The sequence below is a fragment of the Aotus nancymaae genome, unplaced genomic scaffold (genome assembly GCF_030222135.1).
Source record: "Aotus nancymaae isolate 86718 unplaced genomic scaffold, 86718_ANA_hifiasm-v0.15.2.pri h1tg000155l, whole genome shotgun sequence".
NCBI lineage: Eukaryota > Metazoa > Chordata > Mammalia > Primates > Aotidae > Aotus > Aotus nancymaae.
In genome coordinates, this window is record NW_026988570.1 from 3,604,952 (window position 1) to 3,632,827 (window position 27,876).

General features: G+C 41.2%; 1 pseudogene; it reads right to left on the reverse strand.

Annotated features, from left to right (window-relative positions):
- Positions 1-1,382: 1,382 nt before the first annotated feature.
- On the reverse strand, positions 1,383-27,113 carry LOC135272929 (cyclin-Y-like protein 1B; annotated as a pseudogene).
- Between the last annotated feature and the right edge of the window lie 763 nt (positions 27,114-27,876).

Sequence of the window (27,876 nt, forward strand, 5' to 3'; positions counted from 1 at the left end):
CTTTCTGGACCTGCACAAGGCACCTCCGTCACACAGGGGCGACCCTATGAATCCCTCTCCAGATATCCTTGGGCCTTACCCCAAGCATATGGAGACACAACAGGCAGAGGACTCCCCGGAGAGGATCCTCAGAAACCATCCTCAAAGCCACCATCACAACCAGAAAGATGTGAGGGAGAAACGTGGCCACGAAATCCGTCTCCACATACACACTCCTCCCAATGGCAGCTCTAGGGACCCCACTCATGGTCGCCTCACCCCAGGGTGACCTCAAGATGCTCCCCCCAGGTTAAAGGGAAAAGAAAGGAAGAGTCCAGCAGAATTCCTGCAGGAGAATCCATTTTCCTTTATTCATTATGCATTGGAGCTAAAGTGCAGGGCACAAAGGGTTTTATACAAAATTTTATGTTCTTAGTATAGTTTTCCATGGAAACTTTAAAAATTAACAATGATAGAGATAATAGAAAATAAACACATCATAAGTATATTATCACTAGGTTTCAGCAATTCTCATTTTGCTGTTTAATTTCAACTATCAATTCCAAATATTCTAGGAGTTTTTTACATCAAATATAAGATATAATGTCATTAATTATGGAAGAACGTTAAGTAACTATTATCTAACAAGTGAAGATAAAACAGAAAATATCATTATCACATCTAATAAAAAATTTAATATTTAAAAGAATTGTGTATTCACCAAAGAGTAGACTCTACAACCACTGAAGGCTTTGCATGAAATGTTTTAACATGTTTCATCTAACATTTCATCTTCAGACACAAAATATCAATACATGAAAATATTCAATTATGTATACAGGGCCACAGACTATGTTTGGAGGAGGAAATCGCAAATTAACAGTGGGATATTCCAAACCACTTTATCGTGGATGTAAATGCAAGCAGCTGGGCACAGTGGCTCTCACTTGTAATCCCAGCACTTTGGGAGGCTGAGGCAGGCAGATCATGAGGTCAAGAGATCAAGACTATCCTGGCCACCATGATGAAACCCTGTCTCTACTAAGAATATATAAATTAGCTGGGTTGGTGGTTCATGCCTGTAATCCCAGCTATTTGGGAGGCTGAGGCAGGAGAGTCACTTGAACCTGGAAAGCAGAGGTTGCTGAGAGCTGAGATCCTGTCACTGCGCTCCAGCCTGGAAACACAGCAAGACTCTGTCTTTTGCCATGACCATTATGGGCCTGGGGGAAGATGAGATGATTTCATCTCTCCATTTATAACCATGATGTGGGAGCCTTATTTCATATGCACAGATTCCCTCCAAAGACTAGATGAACAGACCTGAGCCCCCATGGTACTTGGAGTAATGACAGCCTTGTCCCCATGCCATTCTGTCTTCCCACACTTGTTGTTTCGGGCCATCATGCATTCAGTGCCTCAGTGGACAGAGATCCAAACCCAGGTACTCTCACAAATCTGGAGCCAATTCTAAAGTTTTTTGAATTCCAGCTCAGCTCAGACTGTCGCCTGCTTGGGACTGTGGGTGACTGTGGACTCTGAACTGGGATGTGCTGTGTCCATGTGACAGTCTTCCTCCCCAAGAGTTGTTCAAGAAGGTGGTGCCCTAGGAATGCCATCTGGACTCAGTGGAACAAGAAGGGCAGGTAGCACCTGGCACCCACTGTTCATGCCACCATCACCCAGCTTCACAGTGTGGTTATTTGAAGAAGTCTCTGCTCTATGAAAATCCTAATCAACAACAACAACAACAGCAACAACAACAACAATAAAAATTTAATGAGAAACATAAAAAAAGAAAATCCTAATTTTGCTGGTCTTTTTCAGCAGGAGAAGTGATATTTTGTAGTCTTTATAGTTGACAAGTCCAGGATCTTATAATGCTAATTTCTCTCTTTAAGGTAAGATGGCATTAGTATGCCAAATACCGATGAAATCCATGCTGATGGCCCTTCTCATAGCGGCAACATCTTGATGCAAGTCTTTGAATTCACACAGCCGTGACATAGCCTAGGAAAGTCAATCAAAGAGAAAACGGGTACAGTTTTTAAAAAGGCTCCAACATTTTTTAAAAGGCATCATTGATGAGAAGCCACACACACAGATTCCTTTAGAGGGTTCCCTTGCAGCTGCTTTGGCTGAGGTTTACACTGCCAGGTTCTGAGGATGCAACTCCCTGCCCATTCACTAAGGTAGTCTCCTTTAAGAGCTATGAAAAGACTGCCAGAGCCAAGAGGAACTTACTTTATAGTTTTAAAATTGGACTCATTGCTTGATGATACTGTCATGTAAAAAATAAAATAGGGCTCCTAAAGATTTTAAGAGTATAGTGACAAGCTTGTAACAATACTGTCTGTTACCTGTGCACTTGTTCCTTCAACATAATCAACATACACTTGTGCCAAACAATCAACTTAACTCAGCGATTCAAATTCTACCCAATCCTTAGTAGTTGCTACACACTCCAAGCAGATTTTAATGAGGCAGGTGCGTGCTGGGCTGTTTTGGAACATCCAAGAAGCCTAATGATTGAAGCACCAAAAGGTGCTACTTTACTTGCACATTGTGGTAGATAAATGTATTACTCCAAAGTACCACCAAGACACCAGAGACAGTGCCAATTTTAAATGTGTCTATTTCAGTTGTAATTTTCCTGTATACTCACCAAGAGTCATAAGCCATAAATCTTATGTTGTCCCATGAAGCCATTTTCATGAAAAACCCATGTCCTTCCTACACCTAGTACTTGAAACACTGGCACCTTATACAGTCTAAGCACAAGGCTCTCAGCCACTACTGCTTTGTCTAACAAACTCCTGGGACTGCACCGAGATATATAGAATAGACAAGGACACAAAACTGCAAACTGCTTAAGTAAAAGACAGTCAAGAGCAGTAAGTGCATTGTCTATTTAGATATAATTAGGAATACATCTGCGTTTATTCATGAATGTTATGTGAACAGGTAGAGATTAAAAACAAAACCCATTAAGAACAGATTAAATTTAATTAAAAATATTCTGAATTATGGTCTAAGCAGTGAGAATATCAATAATTTTTTAAAATATAGATCCTTGGCTGGGTGCAGTGGCTCATCTCTGTAATCCCAGCACTTTGGGAGGCCAAGGCGGGCAGATCACCTGAGGTCAGGAGTTCGAGACCAGCCTCACCAACGTGGAGAAATCCTGTCTCTAATAAGAATACAAAATATCCGGGCATGGTGGTGCATGCACATAATCCCAGCTACTCGGGAGGCAAAGGTAGGGGAATCGCTGGACCCAGGATGCGGAGGTTGCAATGAGTTGAGATCGCGCCATTGCACTCCAGCCTGGGCAACAAGAGCAAAACTCCTTCTCATAAAATAATAATAACAATAATAATAAGGATTCTTGTATAAAGCATAAAAGAAAAGAAATATGATGCCAAAGAAATAAGCACTTTGCTCTGTTAATTTTAAGGCTTTCATTTTCCTAATCACTACTTAATATGATTTTGTTACAGATGTTGGCTTTTGTGGTCAATGGGAAACTCCACTAAGTGACTTCACAGCCTTACCTTCAATTTCTGTGCTTTATCTTTGCGAAGAAAACGAAATATAGCATACAGGCCATGGTCATATGCCAAGGCACGCAGGTCAAAGTAATATTCCGCATAAACACTGGTAGACACACGGATATTAAACTCAAGTAGCTTCAAAAAAACACTTCTCCATCTTACTCCTGGGGGAGGAGAAACACAATAAAGCCAACACAATAGTCAAGTGGGTTATCTTTAAAAATATCACTGTGAGCTACTAGGAGGCTCCAAATTCTGTTTTGAAACAAATAAAGGTGGTCTGGTTGGGTCCTTACACTAATGACCAAACAAGGAACAGCTGCTTGGGGTCTCTTCGGCATCCCAGCACCCCAAGTTTGGGATGAGGGATAGGTAGAAGCCTCTTCTGCACTCCTCCTGCTGACCCGGGGCTTATTCCTCACAGTTCCCTTAGGGCAGCTGCACAACTCAGACTCCATGCTCATTCACAAACCCCACAATCACGATCAGGAATGATGGGTAACATTTACTAGCTCTGAAGAAGCTCCACGCATGTTTACAAGGACGATAACAGGAAGGGACTTACTGAAGTAGAGAAGCACCAATGGGAAGATGGGGCACATCACCATGGCAACAAATGGACCCACGGAGACCCACCCTATTACCTCGGAGGAGAAAGAACTCTTAAGGATACAAGGAGAATTCCTCCCAAATAAATACATAAGCAAGATACATTCCATGGCAAAAAGAATCCCCTTCCCTCTGCTCCAGCACACAAGGCTATGTCAAGGACACATAATGCAAGTTTCTGCTCACCTTAATATTATGAAGAGACTGGGGAAGAATAACATGTACAATTTGAAAGGCAGAAAAGTCAAGGACAGACATTTTGGCTCAACTAAACTCATTTTCTAATGTGATTAATAGTAGGGCCCTGGCCTTAACACATGCAGTGCTGCTCTTGAGTTGGGAATGCAACCCTGAAGGACTCAGCATCTGTCACCCCTGGACAGAACAGAATGTGGGGAAGTTGGATGCAATGGGAGAAGAAAGGACTGGGAGCCGTCCTCTGCCTCATGGTCATCCAGCTGCCCTCACCAAGGCTAAATTAATAGGTACACAGTTAGAGTCATTCTGGCTGCTTTCAGAGTAACCCCTGTAATGAGTTAATTGATTAAAAATGATCAATATCTAAACAATACATTTGGTTTCTTGGTTTGAAAGTTTTAACGTTTTACCCACTGGCTAAGTCAACAAATGCTTGAAAGCAGGGGGCAGTTAGACTACAAGCCAAGATGTGGGGATCTCATTTGCTGAACTTAAAACCCAACTGAACTTACTTCCAAAATTAATTTCCTGTTCACATGTCCATAGGTCTATAGAAATGTAAATCAAACAATATTTGAATAGATAGCTAATCAGGACTTGACTTACTATCAGAATTAAAGGCACTTCACAGAATTAACGTATCTATTAATAGAGGTTTAACCACTGAAGAAAAGGATTCTGTGTATAGACTATGCATCTTCTAGGATTTCTGGTTTTTTAAAAGACTAGATGATTGAATAGCATACCCTTTATGACACAGCATTTCTGAATAGTGGTTACTCAGTTCTACTCTCTAGAAAGAAAATATATTCTAGGGAGACACATAGATGTTGGAAAGCTTTAAGAAAAATCTGATGGACAGCAGTTTTTTTTATCTGTTAAATTGACACTCAAAATGGGATCATGCAAACAGTCAACAGCAGTGGGGTGAGACACATGGCTATTAAACGCTTGGACGTAATGCTTTTCAGCTTCCCAAGATCATACACAGAAGCAGCCTGTTTGGAGCATAGCTCCTGGTGTTTCTCTGTTCACACACAAACAGCTCTGTTTGGAGCCGGCCTTCTTGGAGCTGACCTCTGCCTCCACTGCTCCTGGAGCTCACTTCTGTGGAAAACTGCACATATCCCCGCATGTTCTCTGATCTTGTGACTAGAAATCAGAGCCCCAGCCAGCTTAGCTAAAGGTTTTGAAAACAATTCAGCCGCCAAAATGGCAGAACTAAGTGTTCATGATTACAAATTTGAAACCACTTTTGTAAAAATTGTAACTGAGAAAATTATGACAGTGAAAGAGGGCTGATCTGACTTCATCTCACTTCTAACCTCCAAGCTGTCCTTGTTCATTCCTATGCAGAGGCCAAACTAACTTTGGAAGGAACTTAGTTTGTAGTTTAACTTTGAGACAAAGATGGTAACAACCCTTTCCGAGAACAAACCCCTTTCCCACCTGGGGACTAGATAGATGACCTTTCCAGAACTAATAAATTAGCCACAAGATTAGAAATTGTGGCTTAGGAGTCATGAGGCTGAAGGCTGCAAGAATCTAAACCTCCCCATATTGCTCCTGGGAATAACATCACTATTGTAAAACCTAAAATCAGTGCTTGAGATATTTTGCAGACCCTGTACTGGGATCAGGTGGCACCACCCCAACAAATAAACATGGCTCATCTGGTTCTGTGGTCCCCACCCAGGAGCCAACTCAATGCAGGAGGACAGCTTCAACTCCCTATGATTTCATCGCTGACCTCACCAATCAGCACTCCCCACTTTCTGATCCCCTACCCACCAAATTATTCTTTTAAAAAACCATCCCAGAGTTTTCAGAGACACTAATTTGAGTAATAGTAAAACTCTGGTCTCCCGTACAGCTGTCTCTGCATGAATTCAACTCTTTCTCTATTGCAATTGTCCTGTACTGATAAATCAGCTCTGGCTAGGCAGCAGGTAAGGAGAAATCAGGCAGTCACAAATATTGCTTCCTTTGAGGGACCAGTTTGCAAATGGATGACTACGATTAAACTCACTTTAGCATTTGCAACTTTCAAAGTACTTCCATTTGTTTCAAATTCATTTGCTGTCACGCTCTTTGCTAAAATGGCTACCACAAATATCACAATGATCACTTGGTGTATACTATTAGCAAAGTGGTGGCAAAAATGTTTTTTTTGTTGGTCTGTTTCTTAGAGAGAGTCTGGCTCCATCACCCAGGACTGGAGTGCAGTGATGTGATCACAGCTCACTACAGCCCAAACTTAGCAGGCTCAGGCAATTCTCCCACGTCAGACTCCCAAGTAGCTGGGAATACTACAGGCACCTGCTAACACACTTGGCTAATTTTTAAAAAAAATTTTTGTATGGACAGGCTTCACTGTGTTGCCCAGCAGGTCTGAACTCCTGTGCTCAAGTGATCCACTCACCTCAGCCTCCTGAAGGGCTGGAATCACAGGCATGACCCACTGAGCTCAGGCACCAAGTGGTTATTTTTGAATGTAGATATATACACACTGCAGTATATCTACAATATACACTATATCTTCAATTGTAGACATACACTGAGGTGATTCTGAATAACAGTCCTATCTGGAGTCACGGGCAAAGATCACAAAACTAACTTGTGCCACTGCCTGGCATCATCTTTTCTGCTGCTGCTCAATGTAAACAAGAGCTGCTCCCTCATCTTGCACCAGATGCAGCCAACACAGCTGTCCTCACTGTCCAGCGGGCAGCCAGGGCGGCTCTGCTGGAAATGCCCCCCTGCTCACCCTGCCTGCCTGCTTCAGGGCCCTTCACTTCACAGTAGTCATAAGGCCAAATTGGAAGGGAATCCTGGGGAAGCTGTGTTTCAGTGTCATGTTGGTCCATCTGGGAGAAACCCCATGAACCCGCAAGGCTCCCCGCACTCTCATAAACAACTACTGGCCCCCAGCCTGCTTCTGTGAATGTCTGAGTACCCAGGGAGCCTGTGAGTGTGGTGGGCATGGGGTGATGCCCCAGAAATGCTTCTCACACTGTGGGAGGTAAAGGCGGAAGCTTCTAACTCATCAGACCAATTTCCAAACACATGCAATGTTGCCAATGGGGAGGAGCCAGGGCACAGAAATATGTAGTTATTTAACATCATATCTCAAGGTTCCTATAAAAACAGATCTTCAGATTAAAGGGGGAGACAAGGACCAGCAAAAGCAAATACACAATGGATGACTTAGGTTAAAGCTGTAACTTCTGCATAGTCCAGAGGCCTTAAGACCTTAACAGTGGCCAGTTATTTCAAAGGCCAGATGTTTGCCCCTTAAAAGATGACTGAAACTGGCAGGCAGCTTCTAAAAAGCTATAAAGATATTTACTGTACTGTGTCATTCTGACAGCACACTTGTAAGAGGTTTGCCAAAAAAAATCAGAAAAACACTTTTCAGATTATCAGCCAGTTATTACAACAATAACACATCAAGACCTACCCATTAATGGTGGAAAATATAAACTGTTATACTGAAGCTGGATAGATTGAAGCCTGTGGTCTTATGCCTATTTCCTTTATCTGCACAATGAAACTTATAAAGATATTTCTTACAGTGATAACTTGGAGAGCAAATGAGGCATGGAAAATGATGAGAAACTTTGCCAAAACCTTAGAAACTCACGTTGTCTCAACTGCAACATCCTTGGGATTCTGGCTGTCATCCATACTCCAGTGATGACGATTTCTCCAAACCTTGGAGGCCAGAAGCACGGCTCCAAGGACAATTTGTTTCCAATTAGTAGGACAAAGATCGATGTTAGCGTTAGTCAAAAGGCGTTCAATGTACACCTGCAAAATAGAGCACTTGTCTTTGATTTCAGTTCTGTTTCAGTGTGGTGATAAGAACATTTAAGAATGAAAGACTTCTTCTGGTTTTGGCCAGAAAGTAAGTGCCTTTTATTCTTATGTTCTGCAGAGATTTTGCTCAGACAAAGCGAGAGGCCAAGTCACAGTCATAGTCAGATACCTCTGCAGCATACTCTGCCCACAGAAATTTCCATGCCAATTTCATTCACAGGGATGTGAGCATGAAGAAAGGCACCTTCAGCACCTTCACACTCATGAAAGGCAGCACAAACACAGGCCTCGTGCAGATTAAGGTTGTTCAGGAAATGCTACAGTGCCATCTGCCTGCAGTGTCACACCTGGCTGGCAGGTAGACAGGAATTTTACAGGTGTGCCATGCTCGAATGTGTAGCACCCAAGTCATACTGAGAACACTGCTGTCTTCTCCTTTTCACAACAACTAACCCACTCGGGACACAGGCTTAGGAACTGCGGGTCAAGAGTGCTTCCCAGTGCCTGACAGGCAGACAGCATGGTAAGGGCTGGTCTCTGTTGCTGAGAAACAGTCCCTGTATTCAGTGCCTTGATGAGGAATGCATGTGAATGAATGGAGAGTCCTGCTCACAGCCCCTATTTTCCATGTCTCCACAATCACTTCACGAAAACTTATTTCTTGTCCTACAGTATCTGCATTCAGTCAATTCTGTGGGTTTGAAGGCAGAGAGAGCTGCCGGCCTCTGTATCCTTGGGGTGCCTCTAAACCTGTCAAGTAGTTTGTGAGATAATCTCACAAAGTATTCTTTATCTATCCAATCTCTATCCTATAAAGAACTGGGTGAGGGACGAGCTGAGTGAAGGTTACAGAGATAAGCAGTGAGGTGTTGCCACCTCAGAGGGTGCTCTGTAGAAGAGTATGACTCTATGCTACTTGAAGTCTTTGTATCAAGGTGAAAGGAAAACAGTTCATTTTAAGAGAGTTCATTTATTGTCTTGAACATTATCAGATTGGCGGCTCAGATCTGGCAATGTTCTCCAAAGTCAACTGTTTTCCAAATCACATGGCCCTTGAACACGGCATGTTCTTATGAGAGACACCGCTCCCTTTCTCCAAAACTCTGCACTGTCGGGTGTCCAAGGAATAACCCTCCCTCCCAGGGTTCAACTCCACAGGACTCATTAGAGAGCACTGAAACAGCACTGGCCAGCCCTCAACTTCCTGTCATCTTTACTGGTAAGCCAGTGACCTGCTGACACTCATCGATACCACTTGCCCTCCAGGGTCAGTGAGAAAGTTCCTCTTTTAACATCGACTCTTCTATCAGCATGATGGATGGATCCTATCCCACTTTTGCAGAACATTGTTCCCCAAATCACCTCTTCTTGAAGACCTTCTCCCTCTCTGCCAGAGATTTTCCCCAATATGAATGTGTTGCCTGTTCCCATCCTGCTCCTCCCAGCTCCCCCAGGACATCCTCTCATTTGCTCACAGTGTCATTCCCTGGTGCCAGCTCATCTCCCATCTCTCCTTAACCACCCCCACCCCCATCACTCACCTGAGACTCCTCTTGCTGAGGTCCCTGGAGCCTTCACACCCACAAACCAGAGCCCTTCACCCCAAGGCTCCACTTGGCCCTAATCTTGTCCAGGGAATTGCCATTGGCCTAGCTCCTGGGGAATAATACTTACATGTGAGTTACCCTCCTCCAATCCGTGTGCTATCCCTCTATGGCTACCTTCACTGTAGGCTGACTGCTTCAGATTCTGGACCGTCACGTGTCACGGCTCACCTGTAACAGCCTAGCTGCTACTAAGTCCTCTTCTCTGCCCCAACCCTCCTCCCAACTATGATCTACTCTCCCCAAAGCAGTTGGGATAACCTCTAAATTAAGAACACTGCACTCCCCTGCTCAAGATTTACCATTAGTCCCTGCTTCAAATTGGAATAAAACCTTAACTTCGTGCCCTGGTCTGCAAGCCAAAGGGCTCTGTGAGCTACGGCACGGCCTGTGCGGCCTCATCTTTTCCATTCTTTCCTTCATTTCTCTCACAGGCGGGCTCCCTGCTGTCTGTTCCTTGAACACACATGAAATGTGCTCCTGTCTCAGTCTTGGCACTCATCCCACTGCCTGTAATGCCAGCACTCCTTATCATCCTCACTTTATAGTCAGGTCACTGCTCAGATGTGACCTCTCTAGAGAGGCTCTTCCTGATCATTCTATCAGAAACAGCGAGACCCTCCCATCACTCTCTGTATCCTGCTTTATCATTTTGCTATTTGCCATTACCTAAAACAAGAAATGCTTTCCTCATTAAAACAAATGCCTCATAAAGATAAGACTGTGCTCAACCTGTCCTCTTCTCTACCCCAGCACTTAGAAGAGTGGCACAGGGTTGGCATCCCAGGGGTGTTTATGGAATGGGCACCTTCTTGGCAGTATGTAGCACTGTGACCACAGCCTTTCCTATTGTGAACACTTTGTTCTTATCAGTTTTTCCTGCTCTTCCTCCTCCCACTCTGGCCACTTTACTGGGGGTTTGGCCCTTACATGCTGGTAGTCCTTACAGAGCTATCTTTTGTCCATCTTCTTTTTTTCCTTTTCCTGAGTAGCTGTGACTATAGGTGTGTCCCACCATGTCTGGCTTGTCCACTTTCATTCTAAACACTTTCTTTGCATTTGAGCAGCTACTCTTTTTTTCTTTTTTCTTTTTCCAGAGTTTTGCTGTTGTTGTGCAGGCTGGAGGGCAGTGGTGCAATCTTGGTTCACTGCAACCTTTGCCTCCCAGGTTCCAAAGATTCTCCTGCCTCAGCCTCCCAAGTAGCTGGAATTACAGGTGTCCACCACCATGCCCAGGTAATTTTTTGTATTTTTTAGAAGAGACAGGGTTTCACCATGTTGGCCAGGCTGACCTCGAACTCCTGACCTCAGGTGATCCACCTGACTTGGTCTCCCAAAGAGCTGGGATTACAGGCATGAGCCATCGTGCCTCACCTTGAGCAGCTACTCTTACTCTTCATTCCTTACCTCCAGCTCAGATTCATGCTCCAGTCCCATAGATCCAAATGATGACTGCACTGCTCAGATTCATGTTCCAGTTCCATAGATTCAAATAATGACTGCACATGTCACTCTGCTATCTCACAGGCACACCAAATATAGCATATATACAGTGAACTCCCCCTTCTTCCAATCCAGCTTTCCCTCCTGTATCAGCTCTCTCTCTCTCCATCTGGAAGTACCACTCCTGCTTCCCTCCAGCATGTGCTGAGCATTCCCAATGGCTGCAGCTCCATGAAATGGCCTGCATCTGATCCAGTGCTCATGGAGAGGTTTCTATACAGGTGCCCAGCAGAAGCCTTTGCCCCTAAGCTCTAGCTGGATACTAAAGGAGAGGGTACTGATCTAAGTATCCTTTCTCTCCAGGCTGTGTGGTTGACATTCCTCTACAGGTTAGTGTGGGGAGGGGTCAAACAATCCCAGCCATCTGAACAGGACTTTATATTCAGAATGAGTCTCACCACAGGAATTCTGTGAGAACCATGCAGAGGTAAGGACACAGCTATGGCTTGGCAGGCTAACTAGCAAAGCCCATGTTCAAGTCTTATTGGTTCCACATTCCTGGGCAATTTCCTGAGCAGGCACAAGAGGTCACCAGGAACAACAAAGCATTCAGAGCAGCAATTCCAGGTCAGAACTGTGAGGAAATACAGCCTGGAACTCAGCTTAGACCTACATTGGAATCTGTTCAGGGAGAAACCAGAAGTCTCTCCTGCTGCTTTTAGTAGTAATTATTCTGTGATAAGAAAAGCAATGGCATCATTTTAAAACATGACGATGATTAAACTCTAATATGTGTATTTACTTTGCTTGCATAGGTTTCTCTTAAAAGATCTGAGGATAACTTTAGGAACTGACTTTTATTTAGAAACATGGCCATACACTGTGTAGGAGACCAGTTATTAAAGATGCTTTATAGATAAGAAATAGCTTACCAATGCTACGATTGCATATGGAGCTGTTAGTTTTGTGACTTTAAAAAGATCACAGAAATATTCAAAAATGCAGTTGCGTGTGGGATCATCCTCAAAGGATTTCCTGGGAATCTTTTCTTGCTGAAAGAAGAAAAAAGGTAATATAAACATTCAAGAAAACTTCTTAAGGACTCTCAAGATGAGAATATTCAAATTTGTGCCCACATGTCCCTTACAATAATTTTGCTGGAATAAAATGTCTTTTAGTTCTAAAAGTATAAACAGTAGGATCTTAAAATATTTTTGGTTTTCTGTAAACATAGGTGCTAAGGTGGCCCCGTGGCTATCATATGCTTAAAGAAGGAAGTTTTTAAGTTTTTATAGCATTTAAACAAACTTAAATTTAAATTGTTTTCTAAATCTATTCACAGAGTTTGTGCATATTTGTTAGGACTACTTACAAATATTTATATTGTTTGCTGCTATAAAAAATACCTTTTAAAATGACACATTTTGTTATTTGGATGGTATGTTTATTCCCCTTAGCACACAAATTAAACAAAGCTGTAAGTCAGCTGTCACTCCAGTGTGTCCAATTTACAACACTCCTTACATAAAATGATTAGACACAACTTAGTGAAGACTTAATGGTGGATAATTTTGACTTCATCATGAAATAAACACAACTCTATAAGACATAAATAGAACCTCAGAGAAAGTGACACTTACTGAAAATGGATGTATTGGCTCATCCAAAATATCCAGAGATCTATTTCCATATTTATAAAAGAAGAATGTGCATTTAATAAATTAATTCAGGAATTGTTAATATCTTAGTAAAGTATCTGCTGGGAGTAGGGCATGGAGGGTGGAGGGAGATACTTCTTGTTTGCTTTGGTAAAATTTGTTCACCAAAACAGTTGTTGCTAATTTTTCTCCTGGATCTTGGCCTTCAGAGGGTTTCTTGACCTCTTTTTCGTCAGCACATCACGTTCTGAACTGGGAAGTCTTTTCTACATTGATGAGCCAGACTTGCCTTTAAATACTGACTCCCGCTAACAGGCAATGGTAATAAGCTATATCTATTTTTACTCCTCTAACCTCATGGTGAAACACAAAACATTTTAGAAAGCAGTAGTTGTTGGCAATAAGGATTTTAGAACTTTTTAGAATCAATTAAGATTTCCCAAATCTTTATTATACTTCATGTTTGCTGAAGTAGTTTGAGTTACAGACTTAATTGCCTTTTTATTTTAAAAGAGGCCAGTCTTTAATGAACTTAAAAAACTAACACGTTATGTGATCATTTAGGAAACCAGTGGTTCTCCCAATGTGGTTTGTGGACCCCTGTGATTCCCTAGGCCACCCATGATGTCAAAACTGGTTGTTGTTGTTATTGTTGTTGTTATAGGGTTTTGCTCTTTCACCCAGGATGGAGCACAGTGGTACAAACCTGACTCACTGCAGGCTTCACTCCGTGGGCTCAAGCAATCCTCCTGCCTCAGCCTCCCAAGTAGCTGGGATGAAATGTCCACACCACCATGCCCAGCTGATTTTTTTTTTTTTTTTTTTTTTGATAGATGGGGTCTTGCCACATTGCCCAGACTGGTCTCAAACACCTGATTCAAAGTAATTCTCCCACCTCGGCCTCCCAAAGTGGTGAGATTACAGGTGTCAACCACCATGTATGGCCCAAACTGTTCTTACAAGAATACTAATTCATCCTGAGAAGCTGATTGAAAATAAAACACACAAATAATTTATTACTTTTTAAAAGTATTAAAACATTGATTGTTTTCTCCCTGTTCAACACTTGTAATGACTGTTTAAAAGCAAAAGTGGGTAAAACTGATGGTTTCTCAGTATGAATAAGGGCAGTGGTACCAAATTATACCAGTGTTCATTCCACTCTTCACTGCCCTTTGCAGTTTTTATTAAAGTAGCATGTTTCACTGAAGAATGTCCTCGATGAAACAGTAAAAATTAATGGTGTTATTAAATCTTGATCTCTCTTTTTACTATTCTAAGTAGAAAGTTCACATAAAGCACTTCTGCATACTGAAGTATGGTCATGTTAAAGAAAAGCACTTGTGATTAAACTGTGAGCTGAACAAGCCAATTTTTCACAGAACACCATTTTTATCTGAAAATATAACTGACTATTATCCATAAAATTAAGTCAAGTGAGTCTGTCATTTCAAGGAAAATAACAAGTATTTGTCTATAATAAAGCTAAAACTTTCAAGCTAAAAATCAGGACTTTGAAAACTCACACCTACTACTGTGAGCTTGACAGCATCTCCATATTTGAAGACATTTTTATAATGGTGGTGATACTAATGAAAGTCAGTTTTTGACACTCTAAATAAACCAAGTAGCCAATGCATAATATTGTAAAAGCCAGTAAGGGGAAAGATCCATTTATAGTACAAGAAAGATCAGTGACTATTAGTGAACGAATTCATTGATATGTACAATCCCGCTATAACTATTTTAATCAGTTAGCACTTCTGGAGTTTTGGTGGGGTTAAAGAATACCCACAGCTACCTGGAAGCTTTAAAAATACACCTTTTTCCTACTATATATTTGTGTGAGGCTAGGGCATCTTTTTACTGCTTCTTTACAAATAAATTGCAAACAAAGACATAAACAAATAGACTTTGGAATCCTTAATAACTTAAAAGAGTCTTACAGACTAAAAAGCCCACAAATGATTCACTGTAACACTGTAAAATAAGCACTCTGCAGCTTATAATGTCTAGAGTTATGACCTAACAGCATGTTTTGTATGACACAAAGTGATGAGCTGGAATAACAAGACAGGTTTCAAAGAGCTCACCTGTGCCTTATGGTGTAATATACGGCCAGAATCACACTGTGGAGGGAAAAAAAAAATTGTAGGAACTGATTTTATCATTTGTTAGGCATGAAGATATATTTCTAAAGGGTGGGGAGGGAACCCTCTCAGTGGCCCTGAAATCCTCTATTCAAAACAGTACCACATGAGCACTTTCCTTTTGTTTTAGTCCTCTGACTTTACAGCAAAAATAGGAGAACCAAAATGCTAGGCAATATGCTGTTAGAAGACTTGTGTCTGCAGATGGTTATTATGTATAAATAATGACATATTTTCCCTGTCATTTGCTCTTCTGCCCATAGAACCTTTCATTCTGTGCAAGTTACTTATATCTATGTGTACTTATGCTTACATTTAGGCCAGACAGTAGTGTTTTGCTTTTTAAGTTGCTAGGCCCTGCACTTCGGCTGATTTAGTTCACCATCACCTACTCACCCATTTGTTATTATTTCTCTAAAAGCACATAATGAATGTGCTTTATACCAAATAAAGTAATTTAAAGTCACCTATGCATGATTAGTAGAAAATTTATTAGTAAACATTATAATGCATCCAAAAATCGATGACACTTGCAGCTCTCCTAAAATAAGCAGTACTAAACACACAGCGTAACACTCCATGCACCACCCATTTTACAATTAAGAGAACCAAGGCTTAAAACTGATTTGCCCAAGGTCCCCGAACAGTGTTCCTGTGAACTGCAGGTGTTCACAAAACACTATGGTATGGTATAAATTGAAGCATATGCACACATAGATAGAAATCACTCGCACAGATGAAAGGCTTTATGGGTAGAAAGAAGAGCAAATGACAGGGAAAACATGTAATTTTTATATTAAAACCATCACTTTTTCACACAAGGGAAGCAGTAGCCTCCATATTTACTGCACACTGGATCACCCGGAGAGCTTTAAACAGGGCCTCAATGTCAGCTGGAGACATTCTGATTTGATTGGCATTGGGTATGCTTTAGGCGTCAGGGTTGTTGGTAAAGTTCCCCAGGTGATTCCAATGTGCAGCAAAGTTTGGGAATGACTGGATTAGGGTTAAGATCAGAATCATCTGGGATGCTTTTATCCGTATAATGATGTCTCACATACTTCCCCATTTTTCTAAAAGGCTTGTGAGTGCCCAGAGATGGAGGGAAGGTGGAGCTGGGAAGATGCATGTGTTTGCAGACATATATTTTGAAGAAACAGTATAAGTGATTCTAATATGGCTCACTTCTTCCATTGAGAACAACGCTCTACTAACCGTGAAATACATTTTTCAAAATCTTTCCTAAAAGCCAATTTGCTATATTAACTTGCTCAGTAAACCTTTATTTCATCAAAAGCAAACGTACCAAATAATCCCTTCTAAAACTGGAGAGTAAATTAAAACTTACTGTGCTTCAAAAATAGACTTCTAGTCCAGGCATGGTAGCTCATGCCTTTAATCACAGCATTCTGGGAGGCTGACTTGGGTGTATTGCTTGAGCTCAGGAGTTTGAATCCAGCCTGGCCAACACAGCAAAACCCCTTCTCCAAAAAAGAAAATATATGTATTTCAATTTTTAAAAAAACTTGTAAAATTTAAACTATGCTGGAAAAAAAAGCAGGACTTTTACTTGTTTGAACAAGGGTGAGCTTAAAAACTACTTTTGAATTGCATACTGAAACATTAGAATCTTTTGAATTCAGAAGAAGCCAGGGACTCTAGCCAAAAAAGGGTGGCTTTTTACTTAGGACTGAATACAAACATTAAGTGATAACACCATAGAGGTCAAAGCTCAGGGCTTTAGACACAGGTAGAGTCCAGTTCTTGCTGAAACACAATTGGATCTCAATTATTGTTATACATGAGAGAGGAAAGTCACATTATTATGAGTATAAACTGTCATTTTTGATTAAAGTGGAAGTTACTGACAGCTTAAAAACTAGTACATTAGAGACAAAACTAAGCTTGTAACTTAGTCATGTTTATAGACTGGAAAGTCAAGTTAGGGATAAGGAGATTAACATTCTGAGGTACCACTTGTCAAACTGTTTTCTGAAAATCAACACTCAGAATCAAAGGAGATGTTAATAATGTTTCCTGGACATCTCCATTGGAGCTGGCTTTTTAAACCAACTTGAACCCATCTTTCAATGGTGTTTTGAAAGGGCATCTCTGATTGTGGTCTATGAAGTGCTGGTGCATGATGGGAAAATTTCAATGCAGATACACTATGGTGCCACTGGAGGACAAGCTGTTACTTCTTCCAAGAGTAGTTTCCAAAGTAGTGCCCATCATCTTAGGCCTATGGCCCATAAAGAACTAATAATTTTTCCTAGAAACAACCAATAAAAAGCACCTCTCCTGTCTATTAGGTTCAATACTGTCATAACATAAATGCATCAAATAAATAGCCATGCTTTTTCTGGGATTGCTTATTTGCTAACTGGCTTTCCCTTTTACCATGCAGTGTCTAAGATTAAAAGAGAAACAGAAAATTCATACTTAGGTCCTGAAAAATCCATACATCATTGACATCAACTTCTTCAACTGCTTGCTGAAAAGGGCAACCAAATGGCTGAAATGACAGCAGATGGCTGGGATGCTTTTAGCATACGGAGGTCTGTCACTCAGCCCTTGGCAGCCTCATTGTACTCACCCTTCTAATATGTAGCTGAGGTCAGGATTGCTGACTGTGCTGTTATCTAGCAATATGGTGGAACACGAGCTGTATTTTCTATCAAGATGCCATGGAGGTAACTGAAGAAGAAGGAAGATAGAGAAAAATATCACAGTAGGCTGAACTTACAAAAGTGTGGGTTTTTTCCCTTTGTCAAAATGTCAAACAACAAAGCATTAAGGTATTTTTTATACCCCGTGACCTGCCTGAGTGTGGTATCATGTGCAGCTCTATGGAAAACTCATTGGAGGCTCTTAACTTTTACAGATGATGTTTGAGAAATGGGTTATAAAATGCTGCCCTTGATATGACACTGATCATCAAACCTGGCAAGCCTCTATTATAAATTCCCTTTACAAATAATGGGAAACATTTAAAATGGAATTTCATGTTTTTTTCTTATGCAGTAAAAAGCACTGAGATTTTCTATTTCTGTTATTCATTAACTGCAACAAAATGTCATACATTAAATAATATTGACACAAGAGCATTTGATTGCAGTAAATGAAGACCTAATACTACATTTACTAAGTTATTAAACCTCAGTGTGTGCATTCAAGAGAGAGTGCGATGGAACCAGTGTGTTAGAGTCAGAGACTGTGTGTGCCGGAGCTGCTCAGTCACCAAACAAGTGAGGGGCCATAGGTCTCCCTGGGCCTGTTTTCTTGTGGGAGGATGGAAATAGTACTGCTTTAAGACTCTCTCACATCCAAAAATCAGATGATGAAAACAACTTTGGGAATTTAACTTTCACTTCATGTTTACATAAGACTGCTATTACACTACTCAAATGAGAACTTGTGAGAATACTCTGCATTCATTTCAAAGGTTAATTGATTTCATTCTTTAAGTTATTTGATGCACATTATGGCACATTCCTGCCTCACTCATGCTGCTCTCTGTCTGGAATATTTATTCCTTTCCCCCTTGTCCCAGCAAGCTTGACTTCATCCACCTTCTGGGATCCCTTTGTCTGCAGCCACACCACAAAACATTTCTGGTTTTGTGTACTCATCAGTCTAATTCACCATGTGTTACATGATACAATTGCCTGCAGAGCATCCCCCTCATGAGAAAGTGAGCCTCTCCAGGGCAGGGAGGACCCCTTCTCTCCTACCTGCAGCTGCTGAGCACAGAATGTGGGAGAAATTAAGGAGTTCAATAAGAGCTTAACAAATATTTAAATCAGTTACAATTTCAAAAGTAAATCTTCCTACGGATACAAATCAGTGAAAATTCATCCACAGTGCTATCAGAGATATGACAGTGAACCTTTTGAGCCCTGTAGAAAATAAACTATCTCTAAAACACTTTCAAAGTATCTATTAATTTGTTGAGAGTGCAACAGTCAATACAGAAACTGCCTGAACTATGTTAAGTAAATGTTCCTCCTGGCCAGGCGAGGTGGTTTACTCCTGTAATCCCAGCACTTTGGGAGGCTGAGGTGAGTGGATCCCATGGTCAGGAGTTCAAGACCAGCCTGGACAAGATGGTGAATCCCCATCTCTACTAAAAATACAAAAATTAGCCAGGCATTGTGTTGGGTGGCTGTAATCCCAGCTATTCAGGAGGCTAAGGCAGAGAATTGCTTGAATCCTGGAGGCGGAGTTTGCAGTGAGCTGAGACTGTGCCACTGCACTCCAGCCTGGGTGACAGAGCAGGACTCTATCTCAAATTTTAAAAAAAGAAAGAGAGAGAGAGAAAGAAAGTGCTCTTCCTTAAAAATAATCCCAGTAGCCAAATGCCAGTCACCAAATAGTTGAAAAGATCGACAGCATTATTTAAAACCACAAAATACCTATTATTTTAACTGGAAAAAAAACTAACTCAGATGAGCCTTCCTTCCTCCTCTTAATATGCTTGTTTGCATCATGTTATCGCACTCTTCCATAGGGTCTCTCACAAACACATTAAAGACAGAACAGGTTTGGATCTACTACTAATGAGCTAGTATGAAAAAAAAGGCAGGGTAGGGAGAAGATCTAGTGGTTGTTTATAAAACTACACTGCATTTAAACATTGCCAGTAGCCAATAATCAGAAATACTCACAGAGTCCAATAGCATTTTGCTGCTTCGGATGCTTTTTACTGCAAATTCACTTATTTCTTAACCAAAATCCAAGATGTTTTTGAACAATATTACAATTTGAAGGACCAAATTACCCTTTAAGATAGAAATGTTTTAACTCTAGCTAAACTCTGTTTCTTAAGCTATTCCGTTATAGTTTACATTAACAGTGTATGTGTGTCCATGTACATACTTTTATTGTCTCAAAAACAAATATGGCATAAAAATAAAAAAGGACTCATTCAGATACTTTCATTCAAAGGGAAAGAAGGTATCCCTTAAGGTCACTACTATTAGGGGTAAAGCAGCGTAACACTTTAACATAACAAAAGTCAATTCTGAGGAAAATTCCATATATGAGAATAAAAATAACAGGAAAAATGCACCAAAACACAGACTAGTTGGTACAGCTTTAGGTGATATCTGTCCCCATTTTTTTAATTTAAAATTTCCTATCACTCACTGTGACCTCCACCTCCAAGTTCAAGCAAGTCTCCTGGCTCAGCCTCCCGTGTAGCTGGGACTACAGGCGTGTGCCACGATGCCTGGCTAGGTTTTGTATTTTTAGTAGAGATGAGGTTTCACCATGTTGGCCAGGGTGGTCTCGAACTCCTGGCCTCAAGAGATCCACCTGCCTGAGCCTCCCAAAGTGCTGGGATTACAGGCATGAGCCACCACACCCAGCCCTCAAGATCATTTTTTTCTCCCCACTTTTTTATAAGACATGTTTTAAATGTTTTAAAAATAATTAATGACTTTTAGCTAACTTAAAAATTTCCAATACTTTCTGTGCTAACAAAATCAGCTCCATCTATGTTGCACAGCAATGGGACCACATGGCAGGTATGGAGTTTGAACAGAATTATTACATGAGGCATGAGTGGAAAAGTGTAATATGCTTATTAGAGGTATAACTAGAAAATTGTCTGAATTAATGTCACAATTATGTTCAATTTAAACTTAGATTTACACTTACATATAGGTTCTAAATTTGGGTTAACTATGATGGATTGACCACAAATTTATTTTCTCTTTCTTCTGAAGAATTAGTCATAAAATAAACATTATACACAGGACCAGGAGACAGGATTGACAGCAGATGATTCTGAGTCAATGTTGCAAGGTGACAAGCAGATAGAGTGGTAACTGACATGAAAGCACAGCCCTGGTGCCCACAGGGAGTGACTTGAACAGAAACAAGCAATCCTGTGTATTTTGAAGAACCCAACACAGTCTCCAAAATCAGAGCACATGGTACCTGGGGTGAAACATACAACAGAGCCGGCAAGGTCAATAGTAAATCTGTGGTTAGAACCCCAGGTCCACCTGCCCTCCCATCTTATAAGGAATGTGGATGTGTATTCTCTGGATATATTATACCTGAAGGTTTCTGAGCTCAGACCTACCAGGGCTGAAACCTGGGAAATGAGAGTAAATGGCACACACAAAGTGAAACTCCACCTTGCTTTGCAACCCTGCTTCTGGAAAGCCAGCAGCCATGCTTGCACTGCCCAAGCAGAAAATTGGGAGGCCCTTCTTGGAAGAAAACTGAACCATGGCAAAGAAAACACCCTCATTCCCTCATATAATACACAGATGTCCCTCAAAGGAAAAGCTGCCTCGACATCCAAATCCCTACAGTGAGACCCCTCAGTGAAAAAAAGGTCCTGCTTTCAATGAGAGAAAGCCAAAGACCACCACACATTTGAGCAAAGCCTCCAATGGGAGATCAAAACAACAGGAAAAAGGTATTCCTGGGATCAGTAAAAATTCAGGAACAAAACTTTTTTAAAAATCTTAAAACACCCTTAGGGAGATTTTAAAAAATTCAATAGAACAGTTAGCATGGACGGTCAAAGAATCTCTAAGAAACAGAACAAGAGACAAACTGGAGAATCGGAGGTGAGGAAATTACAGATCAATGCAGAAATACTGGTCTAAGAGGTCCAACATCTGAATCATTAGACTAAAATAATAATAATAAAACAGAGCACACAGAAAAATTCTCTAAATTGTATTGTAGACTTAATGGCTACAGTAAAATAAAAGGTCCCTACCAAGCTCTGTGATACAATTTCAGAATCTCAGGGATAGAAAAGGTCCTAAAAACTTGACAGATGGAAACATTGATTACATATGATGTATCACACAGTGGCAATACTTTCAAAAACAATATAATAAAAATGAAATAGAAAAATGTCTTCAAGCCATGACATTTAGTTTTCACTCTAGAATTTTATACTCTATATCAAAGGAGGGGTTTTAAGAAAGCCCAGATCTCTAAACATGTGTATACATGAGGCTTTCCTCAGAAACTGTGCTCCAGCACCACAGGGGAGTAACACAAGGCAGAGGGCAATGCACACTCTAGGACTCAGGGAACCAACACTAGTGGTCCCAGAAGATTTCAGAGAGAGCTCCCAGGCCAACAGGTGCAGGGCAGCCTAGGAAAACACAGTCTATCCTGAGGAGGATAACGAAAGGCCAAGGAATCTTGCTTCAAGAAAAAAAGATGCAGTGTATTTTTTAGTAGATCAAACATATTTTTGATAGGCATATAACAAACGCTACAACTGTTGGGGAAGAATAGTTGTTAGAGAGCCAAAGGAATATAGTCAGAAAATCAATTCCGCACACACACACAAAAATGAAGGATGTGAAAACAAAGAGACCCGCTGGAGGCTAATGGTCACATTTGGCTTTATGAGCCATCATGGGCTAGGAAAAGGGAGGTTATCTGGGAGAAGTGCAGAAGGGTTCAGGTTTCAGAAATATTTAAGAGAAAGAATGAAGGATGTACAAGGAGGAGGCACACTCAGAACATTATATGACTCAGCAGTGAATAATATGTGCATAGTCATAATCATGTAAATATCAATTCATGATTTAATTAAAAATGTGTTACAGGTGGAAGAAACAGGGAGGGAAATAAGGTCACAGTGGAGTGAGGATGCTACGCTTTCAGCTGCTATGACAGGGAGTCAGCAGAAAGTGCTGAAGAAAATGGACTTAGCTATTTTCAATTTTATTTGATTTTAAAAGATTAAATATTTGAGGCAGATCTTTATATCACAACCAAATTATTTAAATTTAACTTAAATGTCAGACAGTCTTAAAAATGGGCACAGTAAGTTAGACTTCCCTGCATAAATCTGACACTTAGGAAAATAGAAAAGAGTTAGAAAATTCACAAAAAAGGATCATGCTAACAGCACTGGGTCCCTGTTACATTTCTAAGGAATCATGACAGATAGACTTTTAATCTAAACAATTAATTGCTTAACTATTCAAAAGCTTACTTACAGAATATAGGCGAAAGCATCTCCTCTTTCCTTGCACTAAAAATAAAAATATAACTAATCAATTCTGGTATAATAAAATACCATAGAATAAAAGTAGTTGCTAATCATCTGATCATCACTATATAAAACAAGATAAATCTGATTATCACTATATAAAAAAATTAATTTTAAAAAAATGTTTAATTTAAACAAAATTTAACATTTAAATAATCTAGCATGATGAATCTCATAATGTAAAATTTAAAAACACAGTTTTACTTTTTAACCTAACACATATTCTATTACGTTCAAAGGAAAGAATCCCCATGTACATAAGGAAAGGGAAAACAAATTAGGGAATGTGTGTGCCCTCCAAATCTCATGTTGAAATGTAATCCCCAGTGTTGGAGGTGGGGAAGTCTTTGGATCACCAGGGCAGATCCCTCATGAATGTCTTAGTGCCATCCCCTTGGTGATGAGTGAGTTCCTGCTCTGAGTTCATGCATTATCTTCTTGGGGTTTTGTTGTTGTTACTGTTGTTCTCAGACAGGATCTCACTCTGATGCTCAGGCTGGAGTACAGCGGTGTGATTATGGTTCACCGCAGCCTTAACCTCCTGGGCTCAAGTGATCCTCCCGCCTTCCCCTCTAGAGTAGCTGGGGCTACAGGCATGCACCACCACATCTGGCTAATTTTTAAATTTTTCATAGAGACAGGGTCTCACTATGTTGGCCCAAGGTGGTTTCAAACTCCAGGCTCAAGTGATCTGCCCATCTCAGCACCCCAAAGTGCTGGGATTTCAAGTGTAAGCCACTGCACCTGGCCTGATCTTATTTAAAAGCCTGCAGCACCTCCCACTCTCTCTTGGTCCTTCTTTCACTATGTGAAAGAAGACTTCTTCACCTTCCACCACAATCATTAGCTTCTTGAGGCCCTTGCCAGAAGCACATGCTAGCACCACACCTGCTGTACAACCTGTAGAACTGTGAGCCAATAAAGCCTCTTTTCTTTATAAATTATCCCGTCTCAAGTATTCCTTCATAAAAATGCCACAATGTGGGACAGATGAGAAATTTAGCTAATAAAAATGTTTACCTATTGTATTTCTCAACCCCTATGCAGCACTGTTTTGTTTTCTGATTCTACGTTTACACATAGCTTAGTTTCATTACCAGGATCCAATAGCTGACAGCTCTAAGAACCAGTTTCTGGCCAGGAGTCAATCTCAAGATGCACTAGAATATCTGGAAGCATCCCAAATGACTTCTTGGTCATCTATTCATACATTACTGAAAAAATAAATGGGTGTTTACTCAACTGAAAGATAGCCTCTTAAACTTAAATGTCAAAATGAGTGTGCCAACCTAACTGAACAGGGTATCCTCAGCACACACAATCATTTTGTTCTAACAAAGGTCCAAAGAATAAAAGCTCCAAAGAGGGACTTGGGCCACAATTTCTTCCCTACAATGCCTCCTTCTTTGAAGTTGAACTGGTCTCATTGACACACATTTCTCACCACTGAACTGACAAGGGCAGGGGATCAGTTTTCTTCTACTTCCATACACTCTATGTGTGAGAAGCCCATGGCTCCTGGAAGAAATTGAGAAATATAACAAACCTAACCAGAAATTACTAGCTCAAGTCAGACAAAGTCCACACAAACTATGAAAATGCAGGTGAACAACCCCTTTTTTATTGTGCTGCATTACTTCAGATGTTATTCTAGAACCCCCAGTTCTTGTATTCTTGTTGTTAAAATTAACTGAAAAACATGGTGTATGGCTTTTTTGAAAATAAAGTAAGATAACAGAACATTATGGAACATAAGCAACAGTACAGAAAAATCCTACAGTTCTAATTCTCATCCTAAAGCAGGCGGGATATGGAAACTTTAGTTTCACACACTAATGCTAATACGGAAAACAGCACAGGGCATGTTACATTTCTATTACATTCCAGTGAAAAAGTTCTAGCATCGACTTGGATGTGACAGTGGTTAGAGCACTGTGAAAAAGGAGGCCAAAATCACAGATCCAATCTAGAACAATGGATTCTTTTGATTTGCTCAAGTGAAATCCAAGCTGTGGCCTAAATCCTATCACTCATTATTAAAACGTACTCTTTAGAGCAAGGGAAAAATGGCAAAGATGTATGAAGAAAAAGGCATAAATCTGTGACTACCACACTAAATCATGTGGCCAATTAATTGTGTTGGTAAAAATGTCACCAAATGTGTAAACACAAAGTCTGTGTGTTTCCATAAACAGTGACAACTAAAGGAAATTATATCACATATGAAAATAAAACAAGTAAATCTATGAAAAGTTGAACATTTTTAACTAATATCTGAGTTTCTCTAAATACTTTCTGTAATACACAAGACAGAAAATGTTTAGGTTTTCTCTGAAGGCAGAAACAATATTGTCTCACCACTCATTTGATACTTTCTGAGGAAGAGCGTGCTTGCCCTTGGATGGTCAGAAGCAATATCTGCAGAGGAAGAAAAGGAAACAATGCCATAAGTGAGGTGAGTAAAAAAGATTCTTTTTAAAGCTACATAACCATTTTAATCACTTTTAACAGTCTTGAGAAAAGCTTTTAGTAATAAATGTCAAGAAAATAAAGGCACCAATGTCCCAATTCTACTGGAAAATGCAAAAATCACAGAATCTCTCCATGCATGTGGAATAAAACCAGGCTGGGGCTGGGACTTCTTTTTCAAACTTTCACCTAAATAAGCGGATGCAACTTTTAGATGAATCACATATATGCCCTCCTCCCTCTACTTATCAAATATAACCACCTTCCTCTAGGCTGCTATTACCAGCACATTTCAGGGAAAGTCTCAAGCAGTAAGAGATGCTGTGGTCAATTACTGTGGTCAGACACCGGCTCAATATGTCAAATATCTTAAAACAAAGAGCTGTTTTGGGCAAAAACAATTTTTTAAACAGACAAAGTCTCACTCTATTGCCCAGGCTGGAGTGGTGCAATGGTGAGATGGAGCCAGCATAACTCACTGAAGGCTCAAACTCCTAGGCTCAAGAGATTCTCTTGCAGCTGGGACTGTGGGTGCAAGCCACCATACCCAGCTAATTTTTAATCATTGTTTTGTAGAGACAGGGTCAAATGAGACACACCTGTAATTGTGTTATAAATCCCCCAAAATGATATGAAGAGTCTATTTTGGGCCCTCATCCAACACTACCCATCTGCTACCTGGTGTGTGAAAGCACTCAGAGGCTTACTTTACACCGCCAAACAAGGAAAAGCTTTCACAAGCACTTGCATGCTTTGTGTATAAAGGCACAATTCATTCACATACTATCTTTGTTCATTCTTTCACCATTTTTGAATATTCTGAGAGAACAATACCTTTCAGCTACAAAGTCACATTCATCATGAAGCTTAATTATTCTAACGTTTAAATAAATTAAGAGGCCAACCAAAGTAAACAGAAGAGCTGTAAGACACTTCCTCTACAGCAATGAAATCTGTAGCATACATTTTCTATTTGGAAAACTTAGCTTTCGGCCAGCCTGGGGTTGAGAAAGGGGCCAGAACTGGACATTGGGGTAGGGAGGAGGAAAGAAACCACCAGATGCAGCAGGGAAAAAGAATGAAGGGTGGGGGCAGGCATGAGGCAGGGCCAGTCCTCCTGCCTGGTGCATGGGCCTGGGAAAGCTGACTAGGGGCAGGAGGGAGGAGCCTGAAGCTGTGGATGCCTCTGGGGTGGGAGGAGGGGTGAGAACTGGTATCAGTGTCAGCCAGAGGCATGCCTGAGGGCAAACAGTATCATTCATTGCCTTACATTTGCGAATCTCCTCCTCACTGATGTACCGCAGGTCAGGGCCATCGCTGGCTCCCAAATCCCACAGGGCAGGCTTCACAGCAGTAGGGTCTGGCGCTTCCACCACCTTCCCCTCGATCGGTTCTGCCCGGTGCACCTTGCACTGGCTCTGCTTGGGTTTGGCTTTGGGGAGCACCATGATCCCTCTGCCCAGCCTCTGCTCCTCTCTGCCTTGGTCTGCACTTATGCTTGACACTGCCTCATAGATGTCACAGCTGCCAGACACCTGCCCACACAACCACCTTGGGCCCCGAATGGGTCTGGAACTGGTGTTGGACATGTTCGATCTGTCTTGGCCTGCAGCTTTGCTTGTGACCACCTCATTGATGTCAGAGCTGAAGGACAGATCCTCAGACCACCTACGCCAATCTCGCCTGCGCCTGACTTTGGGGCACAAGCAACAACTCAGCGTGTTCCTTGGCTCCTCTCCAATAACTTGGACCTTCCCTTGCCTCCCAGTCTGCTCAGTTCAGCACTTCACCTCTTTCAAACACAGGCATGCTGGCAGGGCCAGCCCCTGGCTATGGGGCTGCACCCCACTAACAGCTCACTCCCCGCCTCAGCTGCCTCCCCTGAGATGACTGGTCTGAAGGGAACCTGCTTGATTTAAAATGGGTCTAGATACAACAAGCCTGAGAGCTGAGATTGCAGAGAAGGCAGCAGAGCGGGAGTTACTCCTTCCACTGTTTTCTACCAACTGAAGGAGGTTGCCCTACCAACCACCAGAGTTCCAACCTGGTGCCCAGGAACCAATCAGAGTCTCCTCCAACCTGATGCCCAGGAACCAATCAGAGGCGCCCCCACCCCCATTCTGATGTGGGAGCCCAGGCATATGGCTCACCAGGCCCCACCCTGTTGGCAGCCCCGCCCCACCTTTCATTCATTGTTCAATGCCGGGAGCTTTCAGATTTCTCCACTGTGATGACGTTCCTAGAGATCATCACCTTACAATGAATTATACTAAAATTGCTGTAACCACATCTTCTTCATGACTTTTCTGGTATCGAAAGGGAGTTCTTTGGATATCAGAAAAGTCATGAAGA